The sequence below is a fragment of the Balaenoptera borealis genome (assembly GCF_965194805.1).
Source record: "Balaenoptera borealis genome assembly, chromosome: 18".
In the NCBI taxonomy this organism is placed as follows: Eukaryota; Metazoa; Chordata; class Mammalia; order Artiodactyla; family Balaenopteridae; genus Balaenoptera; species Balaenoptera borealis.
The window spans coordinates 61700737-61724738 of record NC_138877.1 but is presented as its reverse complement, the minus strand read 5'-3'; the positions used below and the strand labels follow the sequence as shown (position 1 = coordinate 61724738).

Genomic DNA, 24002 nt, shown 5'->3' with positions numbered 1-24002 from the left:
AATCTCACTCTCTTCAACATATATTTCTCCTACACTAGTACATTTTATGACAGTTAAGCAAGTATTAGGCCACAGTCTATTGTATATATCCATCCTTACTAGCAAATCTATACGTCACTATCATCGTTTCCATTTCCATGATTTGTTATATTCTTGAACAGCATTTCTATTGGTGAATTGTTGCTTGCCATTTAATTTTAGGTGATACCATGCATGATGTCAATAAGGCTATTCCCCAAAATTACACGTACATCCACAGACAGCACATACAGTTAAAGCACTAATGGAATATTAAATTCAGCTGTCGATTTTAGTGTCCTAATTATTCCGCACTGCCTCTATTACTGCTATTTCTGGGGGAAAAGAAAGACCATATTGCCTTTCAAATTGGTAAGTAAAAGTAGTGAGAGGTAATAAAGATGGTGAATTTTAAAGGGGCAGAATAAAGCATGAAGGCTGACTCCATGTAATGTATTTTTCAATTGACACAACAATCTCTAAAAGATACTTCAGGTATACAGAGGTCGCCTCAGTTGTGCTTTGCATTTATTTGGGCCACTAGGATATAATATGATACTGTGCTGTTTACTTAACAGACTTTATAATTTCTTTCACCTGAAAATAGAGATTCCTCTGGGAGTTGAATGCCAGACAATATTCTCTCCTGACAAACTAGCAGGCATCTCAATCAGGCAATAAACTCTATAATTTAAAAAAAATTTTATCTTTAGCTGACAGGTATTTTTAGGAGGATTTTTTTCTAAAGTCAAACATATTGCAATGTTTATTTATTTCTGCTTTAGAACTCATATTTAGTGATATTTTAAACAATATTTTGTATTCTACTTGTTGATAACCATAAAAACCAAAAAAATATTTTGTACTCCTCTTAGCAAAGTACACATTGTGGAATCTACCTAGTTCAAAACATTTACTGGTTTTGATGTTTATCAATATTTTAAATGTCCTTAGGTATATGTACCTTTTATTATGTTATTGTTCAACTCATTTTTGTGATAAAATGGATATGTTAAATTGAAAATCCCTTTCAACTATATATTCATGACAATATACATACAGTTTCACTAATCATTACTTATGCATAGCTCCATATATTTCCAGATTGCTCCAAATTGAAGGGTCAAGATTGTTCATACATTTTAGAATGTTCTAGTATAAATATGTTTTCTAAGAATCAGCCTAGGAAGTAACAGTTACTGTATAAGCCATCTTGCTTTAAATTCTCAGACTGTTTTTCAGTTAATTAATGTTATGATGATTTTAAAAGAAAAAGAGAATGAATGCAAACTCTGACATCACACAACCTGAAATAATCTAAATCTATGTGTAAATATCACCACTTAGTTGATCACATACTCATTTGCGCCTGACACGTGGAGAAGACCATCCATTCAGGCTGCCAGTCTCTGAGTCGGTATTTATTAAATACCTTGAAGCAAAGGAAAATCAACAAGACTCATCTGGTGCTATCAACTGGATTTCAGTTCCACAAAGAGAACTATGTAAAGAAATCATTGCAAAGCTATGTTACGGATACAATTATAGACCTATAAGTACTGCTTTGAGAATATAATAAAAAAAAAAGCAGTTGATTCCCTCTATGTGAATATGTATGAGGAGAAAGAATGTCAAAAACAGACCAAGCCCTCACTGGGTTTAAGCCTTAATATTGGGGTAAAAGCACACAAAAAAGCAATAAAAAATAAAGAAAAAAGAACCCGGAAAATATGAAGAGTCAGGCATTGTGCTAAGTTTATTATATAAAATATAATTTGCAATAATATTTTTTCCAAAACATTATTTCACTGTCGAAAAAATTAGCAAATATAAACAAAACAGGAAAAATATTAAAATACTCAGAGTTCAACTAACAAGAGGCACTGTTGATCTAAAATATAACCGTCCCAATATTTTTATGTATTTTTTCATAGTTCATATTACATAAATATACTTGTGCCCGGTGATTGATTTCATGAATGATATATTATAAATATCTTTCTGCAACAATAATCTACAAAACAATTTTAATAGCTTAATATTATTCCACTACACAGATGTTCGTTTTTACTTAATCCCTTATTGAAGGATATTTATGAATGTTCCATTTTTTTTAATTACAAGAATCTGTTCAATGAATATCACACAATATCTTTAAGCACATGCCTATGTTCTTCAAGGCAGAATTTCTGGGTCAAAGTGCATGGACATTTTAAACAATATAAGCACATATCATGTTTCCCTACAGAAAGGTGATAATCAATTTTCACTGTGTGTGAACAGAAATCTAACAACACTTAGCTTAGAAAGTGAATCTGCCCTGGGAAAACAACCAACTCAAAATCTTAGGGTGCCTATAAAATCTCAGCAAGCTGGTAATGCCTTCCTAAATCACATCAGAAATGGATCCTTTTAACCTATGAAGCAGAGCAATGGCTACTGGAATTTAGCGGGGTGAGGATGAGGAGGAGGGAGGAAGTACAAAGGGACACAAGAAAACTTTGGAGCTTGTTTTTCTTTAACGGACATGTTCACTATCTTGAGATTGATGATGACTTCACTTGTATATGCATTTGTCAAAATGTATCGAATTGTACATTTAAAATAGGTGCAGTTTATTATGTGTCGATTACACCTTTAAAGCCTTAAAAATGTAGCATCGGATATATGATGTAATTTAATTAATTGTAAATTATCTATGATGTTTTAACTTTGGAAATAGATGAGAACTATTTTAAAGAGTGTGAGAAGGAGATGGGGAGGGGAAAAGAAGGAAAGTGTTTTCAACACTGTCCCGGAAAAGGAGGATTTGACAAATATGAACAGTACTGTGTAGAAATCCCCTTTCAGTTGCCCAGCAAACTACAACAGATTGATGGACATACCACTTAAAGCTGTGTTTCTCTGCTTAATGACAGGAAAAACGTTGATAAGCTTATTAATAGATTCTGGAGGCAAGACCTCCTAAATCAGAAACCCTGGTGTAGGAAAGGCACCTGTTTTCTCTCTAGTTCCCAAGTGTCTTAAGAAACCTCCAAATTGCTTTACTTTAATTCATTGTCCAACAAGCAACCTTCTTCTCCATAACTCTGTCCTCTGAGAAGACAACTTCTCACCTGTGACCAGGAGAGTGTAACATTTGAAAACACATGTTTAGAATTCCATAATTAATATAATACGCTCATTTTATAAATCAGTTTCTCTAAAGTGTGACACCCAACTGATTGCTTCTGAAGAAACTAATAAAGGTGTGTGCTTAAACATGCAAATTAAAAAATCAAATCTCAGACAGACAGTGAAACACCAAAATTTAATCATCCTCCAAGACTCTTGCCTGCCCTATCTGAATTACAATAATATCTACACTGACAAGTTTTCCAAGTGGATAGTTTAAAAATATACAAATGGTTTTAAAAGTTGAAATGTCCGAAGTACACATATAGTTAAAGTCAGGGTGTTTGGTGGAGCTATCAGGGAAGGGTGGTGCTGAAAAACCAATGTGGAGTCCAGGATTCACTACAATACTATCGAAACAGCTATCAGATATGCTTTCATTCCAAATGAGAAAAGACTGCATGTATCATTTAATGAGAAAAAAGGGTGTCCATAATTTGAGAAGCCGAATCACTCTTTGACCATTTCTGCACAAGTTTTGAAGCCACATACATTCTTCTGGGTATTTATATTTACCTAGTGCTATGCTAAAAATCATAACTGTTGGATAAAATTCTTTTTATAACCTTTATATATGAAGGCAGCCAGCAAACTAATAATGCACTCTCATAAAATTCTTGCCCATGTAAATCACTACTGAGAACTCAGCCTGACATTTGAATTACTTGAATTTATATCAGTGACTTAACGAATATTTAGCAATGTTAGAAATATACCTGATATTAATAATGACTTTGAAGAGAAAATCTTTGCTGCAAATTTCTAGGTAGAAGGCATCAACTTAAACAGAAGCCTTTTTCAATTTTATCATGGAATTTTATAATTTCATTAAAATTAAGAAAACTTTTTTCCAGTGTAGAGCATATGGCTTTCCACCTACTATGTTAAATAACTTATGATGGACCTAGAGTCTGTCATACAGAATGAAGTAAGTCATAAAGAGAAAAGCAAATACCGTATGCTAACACATATATATGGAATCTAAAAAAAAAAAAACAAGGTTCTGAAGAAACTAGGGGCCTAGGGGCAGGACAGGAATAAAGATGCAGACATAGAGAATGGACTTGAGGACAAGGAGAGGGGGATGGATAAGCTGGGACAAAGAGAGAGAGTGGCATTGACATATGTACACTACCAAATGTAAAATAGATAGCTAGTGGGAAGCAGACACATAGCACAGGGAGATTAGCTCAGTGCTTTGTGACCACCTAGCGGGGTGGGATAGGGAGGGTGGGAGGGAGACGCAAAAGGGAGGGTATATGGGGATATATGTATACGTATAGCTGATTCACTTTGTTACACAGCAGAAACTAACACACAATTGTAAAGCAATTATACTCCAATAAAGATGTTAAAAATAAATAGCTTATGAGAATTTTATGTCACTGGCATTCGTAGTTCTTTTTCTATCTGCTTTCCCTGAAGACTCATATGGAGTAGTCAGAGAGAAGTAGGAATATCTGCCTCCACTTTCAGATTAAATTAAAATTGTTTTATTGGTGTTACTTAAGTGAAGTTTGAAAACTAAATATCTTCATTATACTTTATATTCAGCAGGCAAATTTGTTTTTCTTTCACAGTTTTATCATCTTGATGTGTACTGTTTTAATTCTTTTGGTTGTTTTCCTATCTAAAAGAACAAATGAAAATAGATGGGAAAGCAAGTTGAATGGAATGATGTTCATGGTATACAGTCAAGAAAAAAGAGTATGCTTTGAAAGAGCATGGTTTCTGGAAAAAGTCCACTTCCAAAGGTTACACACTGCATGACTGCATTTAACATTCTTAAAAGGACAAAACTGTAAAAATGGAGAATAGACCAGTGCTTGGGTACAGGGACTCAGGTGGGGAGATGAGTGCACCTAGAAGGGACAGCAAGAGGGAGCTCCCCTAGGGTGATGGAGCAGTGATGGTGGTTATACAAACCTAAACATGTAATGAAGCTGCACAAAACTAAACACACACACACATATAAACATACATGAGTACATGCTGAAAACTGAATATGGTCTATAGTCCAGTTAATAGTATTGTTCCAATGTCGATTCTCTGGTTCGGCTATTGCACTGGAGTATGTGGAGTGTCACCTTTGAAGGAAGCTAGGTGGAGGGTTGAAGAGCCTCTTTGTACTAGTCCAGTGAGTCTATAATTATTTCAAAATAAGAAGTTTTTCAAAAAGCTATGCAATTGACCAGGCCCTCCCATCAAGCCTCTTAGATAGCCTCATCCACCAGAGGGCAGACAGCAGAAGCAAGAAGAACTACAATCCCACAGCCTGTGGAACAAAAACCACATTCACAGAAAGACAGACAAGATGAAAAGGTAGAGGGCTTTGTACCAGATGAAGGAACAAGATAAAACCCCAGAAAAACAACTAAATGAAGTGGAGATAGGCAACCTTCCAGAAAAAGAATTCAGAATAATGATAGTGAAGATGATCCAGGCCCTCAGAAAAAGAATGGAGGTAAAGATCAAGAAGATGCAAGAAATGTTTAACAAAGACCTAGAAGAATTAAAGAACAAACAAACAGAGATGAACAATACAATAACTGAAAAGAAAACTACACTAGAAGGAATCAATAGCAGGATAACTGAGGCAGAAGAACGGATAAGTGACCTGGAAGACAGAATGGTGGAATTCACTGCTGCAGAACAGAATAAAGAAAAAAGAATGAAAACAAATGAAGACAGCCTAAGAGACCTCTGGGACAACATTAAACGCAACAACATTCGCATTATAGGGGTCCCAGAAGGAGAAGAGAGAGAAAAAGGACCAGAGAAAATATTTGAAGAGATTATAGTCGAAAACTTCCCTAACATGGGAAAGGAAATAGCCACCCAAGTCCAGGAAGCGCAGAGAGTCCCATACAGGATAAACCCAAGGAGAAACATGCCGAGATACATAGTAATCAAAGTGGCAAACATTAAAGACAAAGAAAAATTATTGAAAGCAGCAAGGGAAAAACGACAAATAACATACAAGGGAACTCCCATAAGGTTAACAGCTGATTTCTCAGCAGAAACTCTACAAGCCAGAAGGGAGTGGCATGATATACTTAAATTGATGAAAGGGAAGAACCTACAACCAAGATTACTCTACCCAGCAAGGATCTCATTCAGATTCGATGGAGAAATCAAAAGCTTTACAGACAAGCAAAAGCTAAGAGAATTCAGCACCACCAAACCAGCTCTACAACAAATGCTAAAGGATCTTCTCTAAGTGGGAAACACAAGAGAAGAAAAGGATCTACAAAAACAAACCCAAAACAAATAAGAAAATGGTCATAGGAACATACATATCTATAATTACCTTAAACGTGAATGGATTAAATGTTCCACCCAAAAGACACAGGCTTGCTGAATGGATACAAAAACAAGACCCATATATATGCTGTCTACAAGAGACCCACTTCAGACCTACGGACACATACAGACTGGAAGTGAGGGGATGGAAAAAGATATTCCATGCAAATGGAAATCAAAAGAAAGCTGGAGTAGCTATACTCATATCAGATAAAATAGACTTTAAAGTAAAGAATGTTACAAGAGACAAAGAAGGACACTACATAATGATCAAGGGATCAATCCAAGAAGAAGATATAACAATTATAAATATATATGCACCCAACATAGGAGCACCTCAATACATAAGGCAACTGCTAACAGCTATAAAAGAGGAAATTGACAGGTACACAATAATAGTGGGAGACTTTAACACCTCACTTACAGCAATGGACAAATCGTCCAAAATGAAAATAAATAAGGAAACAGAAGCTTTAAATGACACAATAGACCAGAGAGATTTAATTGATATTTATAGGACATTCCATCCAAAAACAGCAGATTACACTTTCTTCTCAAGTGCGCACAGAACATTTTCCAGGACAGATCACCTCTTGGGTCACAAATCAAGCCTCAGTAAATTTAAGAAAATTGAAATCATATCAAGCATCTTTTCTGACCACAACGCTATGAGATTAGAAATGAATTACAGGGGAAAAAACATAAAAAACACAAACATATGGAGGCTAAACAATACGTTACTAAATAACCAATAGATCACTGAAGAAATCAAAGAGGAAATCAAAAAATACCTAGAGACAAATGACAATGAAAACACGATGATCCAAAACCTATGGGATGCAGCAAAAGCAGTTCTAAGAGGGAAGTTTATAGCTATACAAGCCTACCTCAAGAAACAAGAAAAATCTCAAGTAAACAATCTAACCTTACACCTAAAGGAACTAGAGAAAGAAGAACAAACAAAAGCCAAAGTTAGCAGAAGGAAAGAAATCATAAAGATCAGAGTGGAAATAAATGAAATAGAAACAAAGAAAACAATAGCAAAGATCAATAAAACTAAAAGCTGGTTCTTTGAGAAGATAAACAAAATTGATAAACCACTAGCCAAACTCATCAAGAAAAAGAGGGAGAGGACTCAAATCAATAAAATTAAAAATGAAAAAGGAGAAGTTACAACAGACACCGCAGAAATACAAAGCATCCTAAGAGACTACCACAAGGAACTCTATGCCAATAAAATGGACAACCTGGAAGAAATGGACAAATTCTTAGAAAGGTATAACCTTCCAAGACTGAACCAGGAAGAAACAGGAAATATGAACAGACCAATCACAAGTAATGAAATTGAAACTGTGATTAAAAATCTTCCAACAAACAAAAGTCCAGGACCAGATGGCTTCACAGGTGAATTCTATCAAACATTTAGAGAAGAGCTAACACCCATCCTTCTCAAACTCTTCCAAAACATTGCAGAGGAAGGAACACTCTCAAACTCATTCTATGAGGCCACCATCACCCTGATACCAAAACCAGGCAAAGATACTACAAAAAAAGAAAATTACAGACCAATATCACTGATGAATATAGATGCAAAAATCCTCAACAAAATACTAGCAAACAGAATCTAACAGCACATTAAAAGGATCATACACCACGATCAAGTGGGATTTATCCCAGCGATTCAAGGATTCTTCAATATACACAAATCAATCAATGTGATACACCATATTAACAAATTGAAGAATAAAAGCCATATGATCATCTCAATAGAGGCAGAAAAAGCTTTTGACAAAATTCAACACCCATTTATGATAAAAACTCTCCAGAAAGTGGGCATAGAGGGAACCTACCTCAACATAATAAAGGCCATATATGACAAACCCACAGCAAACATCATTCTCAATGGTGAAAAACTGAAAGCATTTCCTCTAAGATCAGGAATGAGACAAGGATGTCCACTCTCACCACTATTATTCAACATAGTTTTGTAAGTCCTAGCCACAGCAATCATAGAAGAAAAAGAAATAAAAGGAATACAAATTGAAAAAGAAGAAGTAAAACTGTCACTGTTTGCAGATGACATGATACTATACATAGAGAATCCTAAAAATGCCACCAGAAAACTCCGAGAGCTAATCAATGAATTTGGTAAAGTTGCAGGATACAAAATTAATGCACAGCAATCGCTTGTATTCCTATACACTAATGAGGAAAAATCTGAAAGAGAAATTAAGGAAACACTCCCATTTACCATTGCAACAAAAAGAATAAAATACCTAGGAATAAACCTACCTAGGGAGACAAAAGGCCTGTATGCAGAAAACTATAAGACACTGATGAAAGAAATTAAAGATGATACCAACAGATGGAGAGATATACCATGTTCTTGGATTGGAAGAATCAATATTGTGAAAATGACTATACTACCTAAAGCAATCTACAGATTCAATGCAATCCCTACCAAATTACCAATGGCATTTTTTATGGAACTAGAACAAATCATCTTAAAATTTGTATGGAGACACAAATGACCCCGAATAGCCAAAGCAGTCTTGAGGGAAAAAAATGGAGCTGGAGGAATCAGACTCCCTGATTTCAGACTATACTACAAAGCTACAGTAATCAAGACAATATGGTACTGGCACAAAAACAGAAACATAGATCTATGGAACAAGATAGAAAGCCCAGAGATAAACCCACGCACCTATGGTCAACTAATCTATGACAAAGGAGGAAAAGATATACAATGGAGAAAAGACAGTCTCTTCAATAAGTGGTGCTGGGAAAACTGGACAGCTACATGTAAAAGAATGAAATTAGGACACTCCCTAACACCATATACAAAAATTAAGTGAAAATGGATTCGAGACCTCAGTGTAAGACTGGACACTATAAAACTCTTAGAGGAAAACATAGGAAGAACATTCTTTGACATAAATCACAGCAAGATCTTTTTTGATCCACCTCCTAGAGTAATGGAAATAAAAACAAAAATAAATAAATGGGACCTAATGAAACTTCAAAGATTTTGCACAGCAAAGGAAAACATAAACAAGACGAAAAGACAACCCTCAGAATGGGAGAAAATATTTGCAAATGAATCAACAGACAAAGGATTAATCTCCAAAATATATAAACAGCTTATGCAGTTCAATATTAAAGAAACAAACAACCCAATCCAAAAATGGGCAGAAGACCTAAATAGACATTTCTCCAAAGAAGACATACAGATGGCCAAGAAGCACATGAAAAGCTGCTCAACATCACTCATTATTAGAGAAATGCAAATCAAAACTACAATGAGGTATCACCTCACACCAGTTAGAATGGGCATCATCAGAAAATCTACAAACAACAAATGCTGGAGAGGGTGTGGAGAAAAGGGAACCCTCTTGCACTGTTGGTGGGAACGTAAATTGATACAGCCACTATGGAGAACAGTATGGAGGTTCCTTAAAAAACTAAAAATATAATTACCATATGATCCAGCAATCCCACTACTGGGCATATACCCAGAGAAAACCATAACTCAAAGAGACACAAGCACCCCAATGTTCATTGCAGCACTATTTACAATAGCAAGGTCATGGAAGCAACTTAAATGCCCATTGACAGACGAATGGATAAAGAAGGTGTGGTACATACATACAATGGAATATTACTCAGCCCTTAAAAGGAACGAAATTGAGTCATTTGTTGAGACATGGATGGATCTAGAGACTGTCATACAGAGTGAAATAAGCCAGAAAGAGAAAAACAAATATCGTATATTAATGCATGTATGTGGAACCTAGAAAAATGGTTCAGATGAACCAGTTTGCAGGGCAGAAGTTGAGACACAGATGTAGAGAACAAACGTATGGACACCAAAGGGGGAAAACCGCGGTGGGGTGGGGATGGTGGTGTGCTGAATTGTGCGATTGGGATTGGCATGTATACACTGATGTGTATAAAACTGATGACTAATAAGAATTTGCAGTATAAAAAAACAAACAAACAAAAATAAAACAACTAATACTAACCTTTCTTTGGGTTATTTGTATGGAAATATGTTAATATAAATGTTTCAGACATTACATGAAATTTCTAAAAATCTTATATGTTCTGGTATAATGTTATAAATCATAATTCTAGTTATTACTTTATAGCTACTTTTATTTTTATTTATTTATTTATTTTTGGCTGTGCTGGGTCTTCGGTTCGTGCGAGGGCTTTCTCTAGTTGCGGCAAGCGGGGGCCACTCTTCATCGCGGTGCAGGGACTGCTCTTCATCGCGGTGCGCGGGCCTTTCACTATCGCGGCCCCTCCCGTTGCGGGGCACAGGCTCCAGACGCGCAGGCTCAGTGATTGTGGCTCACGGGCCCAGCCGCTCCGCGGCATGTGGGATCTTCCCAGACCAGGGCTCGAACCCGTGTCCCCTGCATTAGCAGGCAGATTCTCAACCACTGCGCCACCAGGGAAGCCCTAGTTATTACTTTAAAATGTATATCTCAGAAATAACTAAATTTCCTTGTCAATTGAATTATTATGAACTTTCATCAAATCTTTAACCGTGGTCATTTTTAAGTCTTTTGTCATTTACAGACAGTTCTGGGTGTACTCTGATGCTTTTGCAAAAATATTCCTATAAAAGGGTTTCATCTTCAAGGAATTCATGGAAAAGACTGACAAGTACAGGTTTCTGGTAACTGACTGTACTGCTGAACTGAATGAATAAGCATTTTCAGGAGTCTAATGGAAAACTGATGAATTCATAAAAGTGCTAACAGAAGATCAAGATAAAAAAAATTAATTACATGGGACTGAGTGAACTGATGAGGATGAGTATAATTTTTGTGACTTTCTGTTTGAATAAAAAAAAAAAAATCCCACAAGGACTCAGAGGCAAAGAATATACAAATCAATTTTCACTGCAAAGTAAAGGAGCTGTTACAGTGGAGGATTACTGGACTGAATGTCAATATTATGACATAGTATGAGTGTGTTTCATGTTTGGTAATTGCAATCATTGTTGCTTTTGTTGTGGTCATCCATGTACAATGTTTGGTGTCAGTTTATTTATCTCTTGTAAAAATAAAATACAGTGTGTGTGTGTGTGTGTGAAAAAGAAAAAAAAGCTATGCAATTGATAAACCTGGCTATAGACATCAGTAGCAATAAAACTAAGTTTCCAGTGACTTGTTACTCCCTGAAAAAATTCCACCAAATTTGGATGGTATGTTTGGGATAATTCAAAGAAAAAAGCCAAGTGGAACACACTAAAATTCACTTGAGAGGGCACTGGGATGGGGTGAGGGCCCATAAACGGGTTCTGTAGTTATGCCCCAACATGCCACAACTCAGGTAAGCAAAAGGACTCTGTGGCTGCTGACCAGCATAAATGTGCTCCGCATGATACACGCTGTGGAGAGAAGAACTCACCGTGATTCCAAATATAAGCCCCGACTACAGTCACAGGGCAGTTTGCGGCATAATCAGAGTGAAGAGCACTGAGGATTTATCGATTTTATGGTCGCCAGTGATCTCTAAGTAATATCAGGAAGGGGCAACTAGTAGTGAGGTAATAACAGCAATGACTCAGCACTTGCTATAAACTGGGCATTCTACTGAATGCAAGCTTGTTTTGTATTCACTAGGACCCCTGCGGTAGTTACAGTTATTACCTCATTTTAAAGACATGGAACCAGTCTCAGCTGTGCAACGTGGCATGTCCATTGATAAACAGTAGTACAGGACAGAGAGAGAGATGGCACTCACAGAACCTTGCTCCAGAGATGCTACATTGTACTGAAACTCAAGTTCCAGGATGGTGGGAACCTGGATAGATGAATTAATAGATGTTCAGTAACTGTATGGAAAAATGATTGATGGTAGTATACCTGTATGTGTGTTTTATGATAAGACATCTGGAAGGATATACAGCACAAAGTCAAGAGTGATTATTTCTGGATGCTAGCGTTATAAAGAATTTAGGGTTTTATTCTGTTACCTTGTATTTTCTACTTTTTTATAATAAACCTGTTATATTTATAAAATAAAATAATAAAAATGACTTGAACCTTAAAAGCCCTTCTGAACCACTCTCTGCCCCCAGAAAAAGCAGTTATATACATCCAAAAATAGAGTTGACGTCCTCATTGTTTCACATATAACAGAATGGCAATTTCTTATTTTACTTCAGTTTTTTATTGTACTTAATTTGCTTCTCCACTAAGAAAAAAATACTATCTTAATGTAATTGAAGACAATATTATTTTGCTTTTTATGGGAAGAAAAATTGTGCCCTTCTTGTAATAAATCTCTATGTTCAACACATAGCACTTGTGTTCCAGAGTCTAGGCTCATGCCCGACATAAAATCAGTTTGCAATAAATGTTGGATAAATGAATGAAAAGGCTACAGGGAAGGATCCTGGACTCAAGATAGCACTGCGCACACTAAGGTAACTTTCCATGTAGTATATCATCTTATCAAGAAGTTCAAAGGCAAGAGGATCACTGTTGAGTGAATCAAAAGTGAAGGAAAGCCTAACAGAGAAGGCTTCTTGAGCTGGATGGGTTCCAACAGTGAGTAAGCACCTTTCTGATTTCATGATCACCACTGTTTTCAGAGAACAAGATTAAATGCCTTTGTTATGGCCTTAAATTTGTCTGAGCGTAGGCCTCTTCGGTACATGGTTGTATAGTCCCTGATACAGTGTGTCAGTGTGACGGTTAGTTTTACGTGCAAGTTGACTGCGTCGAGGGGTGCCCAGATATCTGGTTAAACACTATTTCCAGAAAAGATTAGCATATGAATCAGTAGACTGAGTTAAGAAGATGGCCCTCTTCATTGTGAGTAGACATTATCCCACCTGCTGAGCCTGAACAGAACAATAAGGCAGAGGAAGGAAGGCTTTGCTCTCTCTGCGTGGTTGCTTGACCTGGAACATGTCTTCTCCTGCCCACAGACTGCAAGTTACACCATCAGCACGTTTGGTTTTCAGGCCTTTGGACTTGGCCTATAACTAACTATATCGCTGGCTCTCCTGGTTCTCCAGCTTGCAGACAGCAGATCGTGCGGTTTCTCAGCCTCCATAATCATGTAAACCAAGTCCATATACATTTACATATACACACACACACACACACATTCATCCTATTGGTTCTGTTTCTCTGGAGAACTCTGACAAATACAGTTAGGCAGGGTCCTCTAAGAAGCAGATGCCAAGATACGATGACTTGCAAAGATCTTACTAGGAGTGTGCCCATGAGAGAAAATTGGGAGGGGTCCAGAAAACACTGGGAGAGCTTTCAGACCATGATGCAAGTCTTACGAGGAGTAAAGGAGGGAAGAGAAGGCTGGAGGGGGCAGTGCCCCAGTCCCTTGTAGTCTAAGGAAGATTCAGCGAGGCAGTCAGGGAAGCCAGGAGTCAAAGTCAGTAGTCACAGGAGTCCCTCCCATGTGTCCTAGGAACAGGCCTGACTTAATTTCCCTGCCGCACTCACTCATGACTGGCAGGGAGCAGCCCTGGGGGCGTGGCCTCAACAGGATGCGGTTAAGGATGTCACAGCTTAGCACCTGTGCCCTTGGTCAGGTCAGATCCCTATAGTTGGAGATCTGTGAGGCCAATTCCCATGGCCACTACATATACAATACAAACCTATGAAATAATACATTTTAGGATAACTTTTGCTTTCAATAATGACATGAAACATTAATTTTAATAAAAGGGACAAACGTAGAATGTGTTACTCTGCTATCAATGACAGGGTTAACCTACAGGGGCAGACTTTCTCCATGATGCACCAGCACCTTTCATGGATGATTTATATGGAGGTTTCTACTATATTTATTCCTGATATGTTTGCCAAATATATACCCTGCACAAACAGAGGGTAACCATTCATATATCACATGAATGAATGTCACAGGTAAATTTGAGCTACACACATACACACATACTCATTGTCCTATGTTCCTAAGTATGCTACTTTTCTCATAAATAGTTTCTTTCATTGCCTTGTTTGAACATCCTCTTAATTTTAATGGATAATAATAATTTTATGCATAAGTTATGAAAGTTTAAAATAAACAGTATTTTCAGAATGTGATCCCTAGTTTGAATTGCAAATGCCCCCTAATTCTTCTTCACTTTTACATCCACCTACCTGCTCTCACTTACAGACATGTACACATATTTTCATGAATTGTACACCTCTTTTTAGTCTGGTTTCAAATCACACGTCTATCCTTCTTCAAATACCTAAAGTGTATTGCCTTGTAGAGTAAATCTGGGAGTCTTCATATGCTACACACTCTTTGACCACAGGATTTCTATCATCACAGGACTTGCACACTCAAACTGACAACAAACCTGTTAGTTGATGTTGGAATTACTATTTTCCTGATAACCAGTCTTCAGGTCTGTTGACCCACTCTGCATTTACCTTTTTCTCTAGCCAGCCTATTAAGCACAACTCTCTTACCCTCTTGCTTTTCTGTCACACCTGTCTTTATAAAACCCTATCACCGAATCCATCCAATCATTGCTCTCCTCCCTTCCCATTCTCAAGTTATAGTACACTGCAAGGAGAAAAAAATCACACAACATGAGAACTGGCATGCTAAACATTCTGTCTTTTACCTCGGTGCAGTCTTCAATATCAAGACCTCATGTTGGGCTTCCCTGGTGGTGCAGTGGTTGAGAATCTGCCTGCCAATGCAGGGAACACGGGTTCGAGCCCTGGTCTGGGAAGATCCCACATGCCGCGGAGCAGCTGGGCCCGTGAGCCACAATTACTGAGACTGCACGTCTGGAGCCTGTGCTCCGCAACAAGAGAGGCCGCGATGGTGAGAGGCCTGCGCACCGCGATGAAGAGCGGCCCCCGCTTGCCGCAACTGGAGAAAGCCCTCGGGCAGAAACGAAGACCCAACACAGCCATAAATAAATAAAAAAAGAAAAAAAAAAAAAAAGACCTCATGTTACTTAAGGGCCAACCAAGAGCTGCTCTTCATCTACAACCGTTATTCCAACTCCCTTCCTATCTCTGAAGAACCAGGTTGCTCTTTTTGTCCCAGATTCAACAACCTACTCAGTCGCATCCCCCATTCCCAGGACCCACAATACATCAATCACTTCTCTGCGCTTTATCTTCAATCAATGGCTCCCCTTCTTATGCTTCTGTATCCTTAGAATAAAACATGCTCAAGAGCAAAGCTCTTCCTATAACCTGACGTCCCCTCTAATTCCTCTTCCCTTGCCACTTTCACTCCGACTGCCATCTGGCTTTCACTTCCATCCCTTTTCTCTCTGGTATCACCAACCACTTCCATATTGCCAAGCTCCACAGATGCTTGTCATATTTATCTTTATAGAACTTTCTGCAGTGGTTGACCATGCCGACTGACCACACCATCATTCTTGGAACGCTCCCTTGCTGGGCTTGTGTGTTATCACTCCCTTCTAGTTCTCCTTATATGTCTCTAGTTAGTCCTTCTTGGTCTCTTCATGTGTCACTTTTCTCCTACTGATCCCAAACCAGGTGTGTGTTGTATTTTTTTTTATCCTCCAGCCTCACTGTATTTACACCCTTCCTTCCTCCTTCCCCCGATGACTTATTTTTTTCTAACTTTATTTATTCTGACAAACTTTAATATAATATTCCACACACCTGTAGTGGGAAGTAATTAAGACAGGGGGGCTAAGGAAAAGGTGAGTCAAACTTCCTAAACTTAAAATATTGCCTCCTAAAATAAAACAAGGGAAAGTTTACAGCAGTTTTTTTTTTTGTAATATACTTGCTAATAGAAAGCATATAAAAAATACTGCTTGCACTCATCTTTGATACAAGATGGACTCAAACTTACTATTTCCTCAGATTTTTTTTTACCTTCTTGAATTATCATCTCATTTTTTTTATTTTTCAAGGAATAAAAGACCTCAAATTTAAGTCACCCATTGATTTTTTTTTGCTGAATCTCAGCTTACTTGTAGACTAATAATTCATCCTAAAAGTTGATATATCATTTTTCAGAAAAATTAAACTAAGGAAATAGAACATTTAGGTATAGATATTATTTTTTTCATTTTTAAGACATGGCTTACTCTTAAAAATAATAGTCTCTGTTTACAAAAAGATTTTTAAACTCACTCATCAATTTAGAGTTCTACATTTAAGCCATCACTAACTAATTTAGAAATGTCCATTGTAAATCAAAAAAAAAAAAAAAGAATAAAGCATCCTGGAAATAAATTGATAAGGGAAAGTACAAAGATTTAAAAATTAGAGGAACAGAGAAGACACTTCACATTTTGTTTATCTATCAGGCTAGTTCTGAAGTTAGAGAAACGAAGTTCCGGAAGTTGAGAGTTACACTACTGTCAGCCTGGCCCCTGGGTGAGAGTCCCCTCCCCGTACTTGCTCTGACCCATCTCAGCTTTGCTTTTTACTATGTCTAAAGGCAAATGAGATTGTTTCCAGGCCCTGGTATTTTCCTACCTTCTCCTCTTGTCATGAAGTATTCCTTTCTTTCTCTGCCTGTTGATTTATTGGAAGACTAGAGTCTACTAAGGCAGAAGGTGATCCCATCCGATCAGCTGTCAGCAAATCAGTTAGTCACAGGTAGAGAGGGGTACCGAGGGTGGAGGGAGATAACTCTCCTAACAGAGGAGCTCTTGAAAAATGAGTCCAGCTCTTGCCCCAATGCAAGGTGTGCTCAGTCCTTCTTGGTCTCTGGAATACAAAATCCAATTTAGGGACCAAAACTAAGTAGGACTTTTGGGGTCAAAATCGTTTCCTTCACCAGAGTAGCAAAGGTCTTCTGAGTTCTCTTTTCTGGCAAGTACTTTTTCTCACCACCTCCATTCCATCATCACCTCAGCAATGAGGTCTTGGGTCATGGTGTTCCAATATTCTTCCATCTACATCAGTGTTTCCTGGCCCTTTTCTAGCCTTTTCTCCTGTTCTGGGCTATTTTTCATGCTGTTGTAGCTTTTCTTGAACTCCACCACCAGTTCTTACTCTTTCTAGAATTATAAACTCATGTGGCTTCCACATCCTTCCATCCTGCATGATTGTACAGCCCTTGTCCACAGTCACCAGGCGTAATAAAAGGATAGTTCCACTGTCCCTTGAGAATTTCTTCTTTCATAAAACATTTAATATTTTAAGGTCATCCATTCACATTTAATATGTAAATCTCCAGCCTCAGGCATGGGTTTATCCCTCATTCTTTTAGAGAAAGAGATATTTAAACATGAACCTAGATTACATTATAAATACACTCTATGAAAAGCACAACTTTCTTACTTCCAAATCCAATTTTAACAAACTTTCTCAATCTCTGATATTCTCCTACATCCCCAGGTACCCAGCAAGAGGTAAGAGAATTTCCTACATTGTAACTCTCCCCTTACCCTGCCCATACACACCTCATCTTTTCCACAACATATTCAAGATGTGGTTTTCTGATTTATACTAAGGTGTCAAACCTACTTGAATAATTCACCCCAGTAATTTAAATTAATGAATAAGTCATTGATAAAAGGCACATTCATTAATTAAAAAAGAAATCTTTTCAATCGAATTTTAGCAGCAAAACATGACACTGGGAGATATACTTGGTACACCATCGGAGATCATCTTACCACGACCCACACATTTCTATTTATCTATGCTATACTCATGAGTATAAAATGCCACTATGTGTTTACTATAATCACAGAACAAAAAAGAATTATTTCATGGTGATCTGAATTTGATTTAAAAGGATACACACACACATATAAGTATCTGTATATATGTATACGTACACAAATACATATACATATATACATAGTGTATATACAGTGTATACATATACATAAGTATATACACAGATAATATATATCTATGTTTTTAATGAAAATAGAACTTCCATTTTACAAGCTTTGTAAGTCATATACTTAATTGAACACATATTTGACACAGACATCATATGAAATGATAAAACAATAGTACCCTTCTATTAAAATCAGAGAGAAGGTAAAGATACTTATAAACAGCACGATCATTCACATTGTAAGTGCTGCACAATGCAATTAAAAAATAAGAATAAAATAGAAGGATAAATATTGGCAAAATTGAAAAATGATTATTTTAAGGTATGTTACTGTGTAGTTTGAAAATCCCAAACACCTAAAAAATACAGAATCTCTAATACTGTTAAATGTAAATATAAGTGAATTGTATAAATCTAACAGTAACAACAACCAAAAAAGGAAATAAGCAATAAGAATGTGCAGAAATTGTAATAAAGAAAACTATAAAATTACTGAGGGAGATAAAGGAGACTCACATAAATGCAGAGATATCATCTTCTTCTTGAATAGGAAGACTCTACATTGTAAAGATGTCAGTTTCTTCCCTAAATGAAATCTGTAAATTCAGTACAATCCCAGGGGGGTGGAAAATATGAAATTGACACGATAATTCTAAAGTTTATCTGCAAATATAAACCTCTGAATACCTGGCATCAATGCATCAGTGTAGGGAGAAAAAGGCAATTCAGTAAGTACCACTGGGAAACCAGTTACTATCTTGGAAAATACAAAGCTGAAACTCTACCCCACAGCCTTCACTACAATACATCCCAGATAATATATATAAAATAAGCATAATACAATTATATAATAAAGATATTAAAGCAAATATTCAGTGGTATTTTAATTGCCAGGAAAAAAATAGATAACATAAAGAAAAATATTGATTGGGCAAACATGTTAAGCAACAGGTGGATGTTTAAATAAAATAAGATGTATCAGTGAAATGTATTATCAAACTGATATTTAAAGTAGTGGTGCATGGATATTTACATTAACTTGGACAAATATTTAGGATGATAGGTGTAAATAGGCAGAGAGAGATATCTGGAGATATCTGGAGAGATATACATCAAAGGTCAAAGGTCAGGGTTACCTCTGAATTGTGTAATTATATACAATTTGCATTTTCATTTTTATACTTCTATTGCTGTAAGTTTCTACATGGGTTTATATTAGGCTTATATACAAAAGAAAAAAAGACCTTTCTTTCCTCCAAAATTAAGAGTTGGGGTCCAAGTCTGGGTTTCTCTCATTAGTGGGTATGCCAACTCTGGGCAAGCCACTTCCCTGTGTCTCAATATATTCATCTTTCAATCTAACCTAAAGTCTTGCTCAACTCTAAAATTCTAACTTCAGGGAGTAGCATCATATGCACACAAAGGGATGAAAAACAAACTACACATTCTGCAACAAAATTGCATGGTGAAATGAGGGAGAACCAGTAGTTAAGGAGTGTAAATTCTTGCAGTTGTTGAGGGAAATGTTGGTGCCTCGAGGATGGGAAAGCGGCAAGACAGGTGTTGTGACCAAATCATTGTCTGTCTCTCCAGCCTAATCATATGCATCTGTTAAATAGAACATTCTTCTTAACAGTGCAATCTACCCCTCTGCTACTCTTCAACATTAGTTAAGCCCTATAATTGCTCACATAATTGGTAATATTGGTGTAGAAAACTACATTAATTTCAAGCTCCAGTAGAAACACGGAAAGACATCGGTATTTATCAAGTGAAATAAAGAAGGTAGAGAAAAAACTGTTACTCTCAAAAGGGTAAAGAGGGCACCATAAACAACGGAGTGTACTTGATGGGAAGAGTGAGTTAAGTTAGGTGATTTGTTTTAAAAGCAGTTCTTAGATTTATAGGACTTTGGTTAATCATTTGTTTTTGTTCTAATTCAACGACAAGAATAAACTCAGCTCATGTCAAGGCTTTAGAAGAAAAAAAGAAATGATTCTACCACAAATCAGCTGTGCGACCTAAGCTAGTATCTTATCCTCTCTCAGTTTCTTCAACCACTAAAAAATATTAAATGAATGCATTGGGATAAACAACTTCCAAGACTACTTGCCATTCAAAATCCTGATTATATGTTTCCGTGTCTTTTTCATTTAAGACCCAACATTCTTTTATACTTTCTAAAGTACAATACTTTATGGCTAATCAACCTCAGAAATTTTAGAAACAGATTATAATTGAATAATAAGATTTTTACTTTAAAACATTAACAAAATAATCTATTCCATTAGGAGATGTCATGATCCTCTAAGGTGAGGTTTGAGAGAACCCAGTAAATGACGTCTTCATTCCCTACCCAAGTTTGACACTAATTCAGAGACAGTCACAGGAGTCAAGCAGATGGAGAACAAATACCTGTTTTATTATTGATAAAAGCCATACTGACATACATGGCTTAGGTGTTCGGCTGACGGGACTTACTAACTCCATCTGCCTAATTCCCTGTGGGTGTATCCAGCTGGTCATGGGCACAACTGCACCATCAGAGGCCTCTCCATGGGAAGCTGCCTCAGGAAATCCTAGTTCACGAAGGTGCAGAACAGAATGTGTGCTCTCTGCAGGCTATCAAACCCCAAAGGGAAAGAAAGAGGAAGAACCTGAGCTAAGTAAGCTCAATTCTGTCTCCAAATCCACTGACCAGATAAGTCATTTCCCTCCCCTGAGGGGAAGAAGTAAGACAGAGAGTGGAGAGAGATTCAAGTTGTTATACTAAGAGATCTCTCGCCATGTGGGTACATGATGCCAAGGGAAAGAAGTCCCTTCACCCTGAAAGTCCCCAGAAGCCTTCATTCACTCAACTGTGAAGCATCAGTGCTGTCATGTTCCCAAATGCCTGGCTACACTGTGCCCAAGCCAATAATTGCATTTTTTTTTTACCTTCTTGCAACCGCTGTGGGTAAATTTTAGCTCTGAAAGGGTATGACATTTCACACACACACACACACACACACACACACTCACACACAAATGCCTAATTAAATACAATGCCATTCAGTACTATGCTGAAAACTCACCCTGTATTCTAATTCCAGTCCCAAATGATGTCCAGCCATACTGCCCACTACAGCTCAAAGGGTTCATAACAAAATTAACAACATAAAGACACCCCAGATTTGAACATAACCTCCACTACCAAGTTCTCAGGAAAAAGAAATTGCCCAAATATTTAAAGGTCAAGGTCAAATTCTCTTGCTCTTAAGAGCTGATGTTGAAACCCCAAACTTAAGATCCATTGGAAGAACAAATACAAGTTAAGGTGCTCCAATTTCCCCTCCTCAGTCTCAACCAGAGATGCTCTTGATGCCTGAGTTCAACCAGATTTCCTTCAGGGGCACCAAACTGAGCTATCTTCCGCAAGAAGCACCTCCAAATTTAAATTAGTTCAATACCAAAACCACTTACATGTCTCACTATTAGAGAGTCTGAAGAGTTAATAGACCACGTAAGACTATCAGGACGGTGGCTCCACGCTCACAAAAGTTAGAAATCAAGGCAAACCCCAGTCATTAGAGCAGCTGTTCCAAGAAAAATGGCATTCCTAGAACCCAGTACTTTTGCTGAAGACCAGAACAATACCCAGAGTGGTATCTGAGGAGTAGATGTTCAGCTACACCAGGATGTCATCCATCTATGCCTGATGTACAGAGGCGATATATATATATATATATATATGTATACTGGGAACTGAAACCCAATCAAGAGTATTTTTGCATCAAGAGGTAAAAGTTGGCTTTTTATATTCACCATAACTGGAGGGGGGAATTGATCTACGCTTACTATCTTCTCTCAGAGAATGGCATTCCTGTTTTCCTACAAAATGTAGAAATACACATGGGTGGCAAACTCGGTCACCAAGTCTTATTCGTAGGACCTCCCTTTTCCTTTCTGCATAATCAAAACTTCTTTCTCTTCTTTTTTATTTGAGCTCCATATTTCTCGCACCTCAGGCTTAGTTGAGCGTAAGCTCCACGCTAGGCCATGGTGGCTGTGATCATTAACTTTCCCCAGGATACCGCTAAGACATAAGAAACCGCCTCTCAAACCTGTTCCCACACATGTACCAACCCAAGAATTGCTTCTTCAGACCCCTGAGCGGGAGATGCAGATGGTCTTTCTAAAGTCTGTGACCCTAGGGGCTTAGTGAGGACAAAGCCCTCTGCCACGATCCTCCATTGTCCCTTATTTCAACAGCTTTTCATTGTTCCAGGAGTTAAGTAGCTTTTCCCTTTGGTATATATTTTCCTACAATCTGGACTATGCCTTTAACATTTTCTTTCTCTCTGCTGTTTTCTACTTTTTTCAAGGTGATTCAGCTAAGCTTTCAATGATTTTCTTTGCTTTGAGGTTGGCCCCTTTCCTTCTCTAACTCAGGTAGGGCAGCGCTGCTTGCTGTGTTCAAGAGTCTTCTTTCCGTTACATTTCCCTTTGTTCTCTGGCTCAGATATTTTATTTTCTGACATAACCCTCTTGTTTTCATCTCCTATCATGAGATTAAGTCAAGAAGTACTGAGACTAATAAAAGTATTGTTTGAACAGCTAAACCGAGGTTGGACTCAAAGTATCATTATCTTGCCTGGATCCCCTCTAATGAGCCTGTCTCTCTTGCTCTTGCTGCTTCCCTTAGAATCCTAATTCCATGTATCTCTTGGGTTTGTTTCCTAAAAACATGGGTGATTCCTATGATGACTTACAATGAATGTGTCACCTTGTACATCAATCACCTACCAACTCTCTGATCATTTTACACAGCTATTACGTTTTCCCCTCTCAAACATATCCAGATATTTTATACTTACTTAATACAGCCAACACAATCTCAGAAGTCCTACTATGATCTTTCAAGCTTCAGCTTTTTTTCGACATTGTAAAGAATTTTAATTTTCCATTTGTGTTCTTATATTCTTTGGTGGGTAAATCTTTAGAATTCCAACCCTGAAGTAAAATTGAAAAGTTCTTAAGAAAAGAAACCTGTTGTTACAAAGTCTAGGTTGAGAGAGAATAATTGCACAAAGCTTTTTGATAAACAGTTGAAAGTATACTTATAAGGACAGATGTGGATTTCCCCCACTCAGCATCATTAAGATATAGTTGACAAATAAAAAAGTATATATTGAAGGTGTATAATTAATGTTTTGATATATATATACATTGTGAAATAATCACCACACTATCACCTCACATACTTAATATTTTCTCTTTTTTTGTTGAGAACACTTAAAATCTACTCTTTTAACAAATTTCAAGTGTACAATACAATATTACCAACCATAGTCACACTGCCGAAGATCCCCAGAACTTATTCACCTTGCATAATTTAAACTTTGTACCCCCAGTCCCCAGTTGCCCCTGGCAACCACATTATACTCTTTTTCAAGGTTTAGCCTTAAAAGGCCATCTTTCTTTCTTTTACCCTGTTTACCCTTTTACCCTGTTTCTTTTACCCTGTTAGATTAATTGTTCCAGTTGGCTCTCTGAAATTTTGTCTCTCTTAGACTTTATTATGCTTAGTTACTGTTTGTGATCTAGGAAGACCTAACAGATCGTCATTGCCTAATACCCGCTGGATGAACATTTAAGATGTAGTTGCACCTCCTTTGTCTCTCTCCACCATCTCAGTTCCCTTTCATCTCTCCCAGTTGGTTGTC

At 37.2% G+C, this 24002-nt stretch overlaps 1 protein-coding gene and 1 long non-coding RNA gene across 4 annotated transcripts in view; both read right to left on the bottom strand.

Annotated features, from left to right (window-relative positions):
- Nucleotides 1-24002, bottom strand: part of GPC5 (glypican 5) — a gene marked incomplete at its 5' end in the record, with an annotated part of 1368327 nt that overhangs the window by 1159574 nt on the left and 184751 nt on the right. The window lies entirely within an intron of this gene.
- Nucleotides 10624-23938, bottom strand: LOC309615967. Its single transcript, XR_014237197.1, has 2 exons — nucleotides 15454-23938; nucleotides 10624-15147 (listed from the first exon to the last, which is right to left on the bottom strand). It is a non-coding gene; the product is annotated as an uncharacterized lncRNA (long non-coding RNA).